General features: G+C 41.5%; 1 long non-coding RNA gene across 1 annotated transcript; it reads right to left on the reverse strand.

Annotated features, from left to right (window-relative positions):
* Nucleotides 1-2,221: 2,221 nt before the first annotated feature.
* On the reverse strand, nt 2,222-5,788 carry LOC137231275 (uncharacterized). The gene is made up of 3 exons (XR_010946437.1): nt 5,658-5,788; nt 3,065-3,149; nt 2,222-2,292 (listed from the first exon to the last, which is right to left on the reverse strand). It is a non-coding gene; the product is annotated as an uncharacterized lncRNA (long non-coding RNA).
* Between the last annotated feature and the right edge of the window lie 1,830 nt (nt 5,789-7,618).

A 7,618-nucleotide genomic window follows, 5' to 3' on the forward strand; every position in this document is an offset into this window, starting at 1 on the left:
TATTTTCCTTGGCACTGTCCATGAGCAAGACTTTGCAAATGCATGCATGTGAGTGATACAGTTCCTTGGAGGAGTGAGTGAAGGCTTATGGAGAATATTGGAGAGCTGAAAGGTGCTATTTAGGATTTGGGGCAGAAGAATATAGATCTAAAAATGACGCGTAGTAGTGGCTTTGGGAAACAGGCGTGATGTTAACAAAGATTGTCCTCAGTGCTCCTTTGCTCTTCACTAGCACTTTGCCTCACTTCATTTTCTGGGTTTTTTGCTGTCATATCTCAGTCTAAATTGACTCCTTGTACCTTTGACTTGTCCCTCCTTCTGCTCCCCTAATGAAAAGTTATCAGTCCTTAGAATTTTGTTCTTTGCTTAGGCTAATTGGACAAACGAATTTGTGTAAGTCAGAAAGAAATGGGTCCCATTTTATTAAACCAAGCCCTCTTATAGGGATCTACTCAGAGGTAACCCTTGGGACGTTTGGTCATTCTGAGAACCAAAATAAACTTGGGTGGAATGAAAGTAAGAGGACAAAACCAACCATCACAAGACCTGGGTTTTGTACCAGCTCAGTCGTTGATTACACGGCTTTGAGCGAGTCATTGGAACTCTTCAGATATCAGGTTGCTAATCTGTAATGTGGGGGGTTAGGGATCCTAACGAACCGAACTGCTGTAACAGATGACTTGATCATGCACACAAAAGTATCTTAGAAACCCCCCAAATCTGCATAAATATAAGATGCCATTATTATTACATTTTAAACTTCATACCATTGTGATAATTGATACAAGGCCATTGTGAAAAAGTGAAAGTTCAAAGTGATGTTTCAAGTGCATCTCTGAAGGCTGTCCTGTTATTCTGTATTTTGGGAGACTCTGAGAAGGGTACCATAGGCAGGGCAGAGATGGTTTCTTGCAAGACTTTTAGCCAAGTGTGGGCTAGATTATTACATGGTTACATTGGTTCCCAACTACTTGAACAAATTTACCAACATGGGAAGTGAAGCTAGTAGTAAAGAGCACCCTCTGTGTGACAGACATCTTTCAAGGCATTATCTAAAAATTATTTAATCCTCACAACAATCTTGAAAAGAAGAAATTAAAAATCACAAAATGAGGAAACGGAGACTTGGTTATGCTAATTAGCATCTGCTAGCCAGTGTTCTTTCCAGTATGTTCAGAATCACCTGTTGGCTCAAAGGGCAGTCCCTCCAAGTGGTGAGTCTCCCAGCCCATCTTAGGCTTGTCAGTTCATGAGCAGCACATTCACAGGTGACACAAAGCTCAGAGTGATCACTGAGGCTTAGGTGGTAGGACCAGGAATCAGAATAACATTAAAGGGCTAAAATAAAGAGCCCAAAGTACAAGAGGTAATGTTACAAGATGGACGCAGTGTCTTTTATTTAGCTTTGAAAAATCAATCGTTCAATTTAAGCCGGAAAAAATCTTGTTTACATATGTGTTGCGGGGTGTCCTAAGCATTTTAGATGAATTAAACAGTTAATAGAAACCAAAGTGTGTTGTGATAGCTAAAGGCTATATTTATAGTAGTAGATTGCTCAGATTAAAGGAGGTGATATTGCGCTGTTATCTGCACTGAGCAAATGCACACTAGCTGTACTGTATTCAGATCTAAACCACTATTAAATACTGCAGGTAGGCTAGAGGTCATTTAGTGTTTGGCCAGGCTGGAGAAGGCACCAGAAACTATATGAAAATAGGGGCAGACATTTAGAAAGAGCAGAATCAAGAATGTACTTGATACTTTAAGGTATATGAATGGTTGTCAAGGGAAGAGGAATTAGGCTCACTGATCAGATGTCAGAACAAAACCTATGAGGGAAAATGTCAGGGATGCAGAATTTGGCTCATATAGGAAAGAACTTTCTTTTTCCTGGTTTTAAAACAACGAAGCTTACTTTTTTACAGAAATTAAATAATATTTGCTCATTACAGAATTTTATAACATACAAAAACAAAAGTATAAAGAGAATTTAAAAATCAGCCATGACCCTATAGCACCTAGAGACGATCACTGTTAACACCAGGATTGAGTTTGTAAGAAGCAGAACTGTGCAAAGCAGAGTGAGATTTCCGTGGGGTTTATGGTAGTTTGAGTAGATAGAGCAAGAAACTCTGAGGGCCTGATCTAAATGCTGAGATTCTATTCTCTGCAATTCTATATAAAACAAATTCAGGCTAATGCACATTTCCCAGAAAGCTTACCTGCATCATTTCCACGAGGACCTTCCACAGGGTGACCCAGGGTCAGAACAAGTGTCGAGGGTTCCCGACCCTAGGACATGATCAGTATTGGGGGGAAGAGGGAAGAGAGGGTTATTTTGTGTCTTTCAAACCACACATTGCTGCCATCTGTCAACCTGATTATAATATATAACACCCAAGTTTAGAATCCTATAGCAATTTGGCTAAAGCAAAAATTGTTCCTTTCTCTCTTAGCGCCAAAAGACTGAGAACTCTATGGTTTCCCACCCAGACTAGAGTATGGCTTAACAGGGCAAGTGGATTCTGAAGTTACAGCAGACAAATATCATGGTTATTCAGGAAGGGCTGGGGAGGCATCAGGAGAAGCTACATCTGATGGACAACTTAAGGGCCTGCCTGCACAGTGCATACCAGAGCTAGCATTTGAGTGATAGTCAAGGTCAAAAACTAGCAGGAGCTAAAGCAGTAGCAGAAGACAGGGACTGGAGGAGGATAGCAGGGCAGACCAGTTAGATTCCTGCAGAATACGTTTTACTAACATGAGGCTTGTTTTCCCTCCCCTCTCTCCCAATAGTAGGACTTTCAATCAGGATCCCAGATTCTAGTACTAATCTGTAAATAGTAGATATGAAATGGGGAAATGTGGCTTAGAGCAAGGATGGAAGAAAGGAGTCTTTGTAAGTGGAACTGGTTTCACGCGATGTTCTAACGACACAGGAAAGTATGTGCTTGTCTCTTCGGCTCTGGTGCCAAGCAAGAGTCTGGCCTTTTATTAACTGAAGCTAATCCGAGTGCTGGGAGGTGGCGGGCACTGTACACCCCTTCCCTCCTCCAAGACATACCATCATCAACATCCAAACAGCAACACAATCATGCTCGTCCCAATTCACAGTTTTCCAACAGTAGCGAAGCTGACTAATTCAAACTCTAAAAGAAAAACAAAAGGAAAGACATTGGAAGAAGGGAAAGATTGCCAAGGTTCTTTCAAGTCTACATTTGAAACTTAAGAGTTTAAACCTTGACATGGCTTTGTTCTCACTGTTGTTTACTTATAAGCAACTTAGGGTCAAAAGTTCTAATAAGTTCTTCTCATTTTACCTTTGACTTCCCCAGGAGTTGGCAGGATCAGGATCAATAATTCGATGCCTGCTTAGAAGGCGAGGTGGCATTTACCCGGGTTCTCTGCTTCCTCATGACCCGTAGCTCCTTTTGAAGGCTAGGAGTTCACCCCAGTGACCTGCCATGATGTCTGAGAGTCAGGTAGGCAGAGAATCAGAGAAGCTTAGACTTACTGATTCAGAGTAGCTTGTAGTTTCAGAATTATTAAGTCCCTGAAATCTCAGATCAGGAAGGGCATTGAAGGCCATGCAGTGTCCACCCCTAGCCCCTTGCCTGAAAGGATTACAGCAGAAAAGAGAGGGACGGGGAGTCTAGCCAAACTGCAGTAGCTCTACCAAGAGCGATTTAATCCATTTCACTTAAATTTAATTTACAACTGCTTTGGATTTGTAACATTGTTGGTAACAAAAGCCTAAAATATGACTTAGTCTTTGATTCCAAATAATATCAGATTTCTTTATCCCGCAGAGTGGTGGGTTTGTCTTTGTTGTTGAGCTTTGTTTTAATGGCTAAATCAAAACATAGCCAATGTTTTTTTTTAACATCAGCTGAAGGTTCAAAACACTTTACGATAGATTTTAATAATGAAGAGAAACATTCAGTAAGGTAGACTACTTAGCAACGCACTGGAAGCCACATGCCATTATAAAGAAGCACGTCTGGTTTGGCTGAAATCCTGCCTTTGTCTCCAGAGCTATTTTGCTGTAAATTTAGAACAGAAATACCCTTTCTGGAATAAAAATGTAGCTTTGTTGGCTACAAGTGCATGTTTGCTGCCTCACAATTTTAGAATTAGACGATGGACTTATTTAGTAGACATCGGAGGGTAAAAAGCAAAAGCCCATAATTTAAAACATTCCACTCCACCACAGTCCAAGAAAAACATGGACCGGTGAACAAAACCAGCAGTATTGTAATAAGAAAACAACTAGGTGCATTTTTTCCAAAACCTAAAAACCAGGAATCTAAATGTATGAGTTACTGGCTAAAAATTCCATTTTCATGTCTCAGTTTTGAGCTAGAAAAACAACGTAGACCCGATAAACATCGTTTTAAAAAATGCACAAGTTCTCCTGCAGCCCGAGGTGTGGCCAGTAGCCTCAGATCCATCTTTATGTACTCAAGGGCAGTTTCTGTGGCCTGGAGGGATCCTGGGCTAAAAGGATTTTACTTTGCAAAGATTCATCGGCTTCCAGTCAGGCCCGTGGTGACTTCTGAGGCTCCCTCCCCACAGCTATTTGGCAGTGCCGTTAATGTATTTTATTTTCCCCCTAAACACTTTGAATATCTGTTCGAGGTCCATGGAGTTTTCCAGGGCAAATGATGTGGTAACTTTTAGTAATGCAGGTGGGCTTACCCAGGCTGAAAGGCAGGAGGGATTGGCATTTTTTCAAAAAGGGAGCTGAGGCTGACTTACAGGCATCTGTTCTAAGACAATTATAAGATGGGAGTCAACCAACCAGTGGCATGAATGGTGTTTGTATTTCAGTGTGTGTGTGTGTGTGTGTGTGTGTGTGTGTGTGAGAGAGAGAGAGAGAGAGAGAGAGAGAAGGAGAGAGAGTAGACACAATTCCTGAAGATGGCTGAAAGTTACTTGGAAACGACCAATGACAAATACAAAAGTCTACTGGTAAAAAGCAATCTACCTGAGAGTTAAAACTTTAACTACATGGTTGGTCCTTAGATTTTTAGATGAGGCTGCAGTCAATGAAGACAGAGGAGGTCTGGTCCTATTATAACATGGGACATGGTAACATAAAATGATGAGGACAATAAAACTTTTGTGAGGAAGGAGGAGGAAGAAAAGAGTTTTCTGAGAAGAGGAACTTCCAAGAAAGAGCAGAACTTTCCCTCATCAGCAGCTGGTCACCCATCTGTGGGTACCTCAGTTCTCATCATGCAGGTAATAGGTGTGACACCTGAGTGGGCACGTCTGTCATTTGAGCATATGTGATGTCAGAATAAATGTACGTGGTCCCTGAAGGAGTACGCATAGGGAGTTTTAGTCTATAAATTTAAAAAGCACGATAGCTTAGCAATCATAATTTTTATCATGTTTCCCCAAAGAAAATCTCCTGCTTAAGAGTTTTGACAGAAGAAATGTGTGGGGACAATGAAAGCAAGGAGACCCGTTTGGGGACCTATCGATGGGCTCTATGTAAACATAGGCTGTCTCTTCTAATTCTTGCCTCACTGCTCAGGGAATGAGTCAGGGTTATTTTTCTTCCCTTTGAATCCTTTTCTTTTACACTTCTGTTGAAAGCAAAAACGAACAGTCCTAGTCACTTGCCATTTAAATAAGAGGGGGTTTATTACCTTTAACCAGTTGTTATGGCAAGAATGCTGTACATGTCAATGGTGGCTAAGATCCCAGGTGCCCGGTTGGCTTTTCTGGCCTCCAGAGAATTACTTTTCTGTCTGCGCTGCCTACATGTCTGGAGTCTGGCCCTCTGGAGTGCGGCCAGCTGAGAACCACAGGCTGACGCGCTGCTGCCGAGATGCTGGCCGAGTCACGTGCTTCCTGCCTCTGGTGACCCCTACCGTTTTCTTCATCACTCAGTTACGACTTCTTCAGGACTTTGTGTTGCATGCAGAATAACTCCCGTTCCTCTGCAACCACGGGCTGGTTCAGGTGGGGCTACACGCACTCCTTTGACTACTGGCATGCAGGAAAAGGGGAGGAAGACCACAACGGGCTGAATTTAGGCAACTGGTACAGTCTTGGGCTACCTGATGATGTCATAAGCATGAGGGAGATGCAGGGGTGTTGATGTATCATCTCGTTCCATCAAGACCTCCCCCATCTCTCTTTTGTCTGAAGACCAACCACAGCCATTTCTCTGGTTAAGGACTAACCTACCAGGACATAATATAGGGGATGTGCTATCCCGGGCATTCAGAAAGATGTATAGAAAACATTTTAGAGTGTGTTTGTGGTGTGGTAAGGGCCGAAAGTGTCCTGCTAGATGTTGTCTTAATACTCTTCTGCAAAGCTATAAAAAAGGCTTGGCTGCTTTCGTAATTTTATTAAAGCTGGGGATGAGAAAAGGGAAATGCACCCAGAGAATAAGTTGGAAAACTATCATATCTGGCTGGCAAGATTTTACTCAGAGACCTACACCATCCTACCTCCAGACCTGCCTCCTTCTGACAAAAGCCATTTCACCATCTAACTCCTAGGGTGAGACAACTATCAATCACTCTTCAAATCTAGATCCCCTAAAGAAAGTGGGGAGCCCTCTCCCACCTGCAAAAAGGTTCCTGTTTACTGCATGGGGACCTAACTCTTTGCAGGAAAGCTGATGACTGCTAGGCCATACCCGCTGCTTGGTGTTTCAAACTTCAGTGGGATACCTTTGAGCACATTTACACTAGAGATGTATACAAACAGTAGTGAAGACAGGCGAGTTCTTTACTTGAAGCAAGTTACTTCTTTCTGAATCTGAGTGAATTGGACCAAGAGCTGTGTAAGCGCATGTATACGAGGGCTGTGTACTCTAGGGAGCTCATAACGTATTCTGCAAAGATTGTTTATCTGGACGCCTTAATAAACTGAGATTATTTTTGCATTTTATTTGTTTACCTTTATTGTAAAGAATAAAACTGCAGACTGTCTCAGTAAAAGCACTTTATACGCACATCCCATTCTCTTTTATCCTATGAAGAGAAACTATTAATTATCCCCACGTAGATTAGGGGACTGAGGCGCAAAGCAATGAAGTGACTCGTTCCAACTTACACAGCTAGTATGTATATAAATTTAGGTCTGATAATATAGGCATGCACGATCTGCTACATCACACAAAATTGGTTGAAAGGATGGCAAGTGGACTATTTACTATGACTATGACTAGTAAGCCATGATTATTATTATGTTAGTGTACTGTCTTTTAGACTGTAAGCTCCATGAGGGAAAGGATCAGGGTTGATTCATCACTGTAACCTCAGTGCCCAGAACAGTACCTAATACAAAATGAGCAGATAAACTATTTATTGAATGGATAAGTAAACAAATATTTGGCCCAGTATATCAATACATAAATTATATATTTTATAGTGTTGTTAATAATTATGGACATTCATGTTTCTATAGAACTTTAACTTTTTAAAGACTTTTCTTTTTCTTAATAAAGTTTGCCTGAGGAGGACAAAGTGAAAGTTAAGAACACAGACACTGGGAATACACATTGGTTTCTCAACCCATGAATAAGACGATTAATTGTGAAGGAGACAAGCCTCACAAAATTGCTTCTGCAGCCTGGACCATATGTTCCAGG

This window comes from Pseudorca crassidens, chromosome 9 (genome assembly GCF_039906515.1).
Source record: "Pseudorca crassidens isolate mPseCra1 chromosome 9, mPseCra1.hap1, whole genome shotgun sequence".
Taxonomy (NCBI): Eukaryota; Metazoa; Chordata; class Mammalia; order Artiodactyla; family Delphinidae; genus Pseudorca; species Pseudorca crassidens.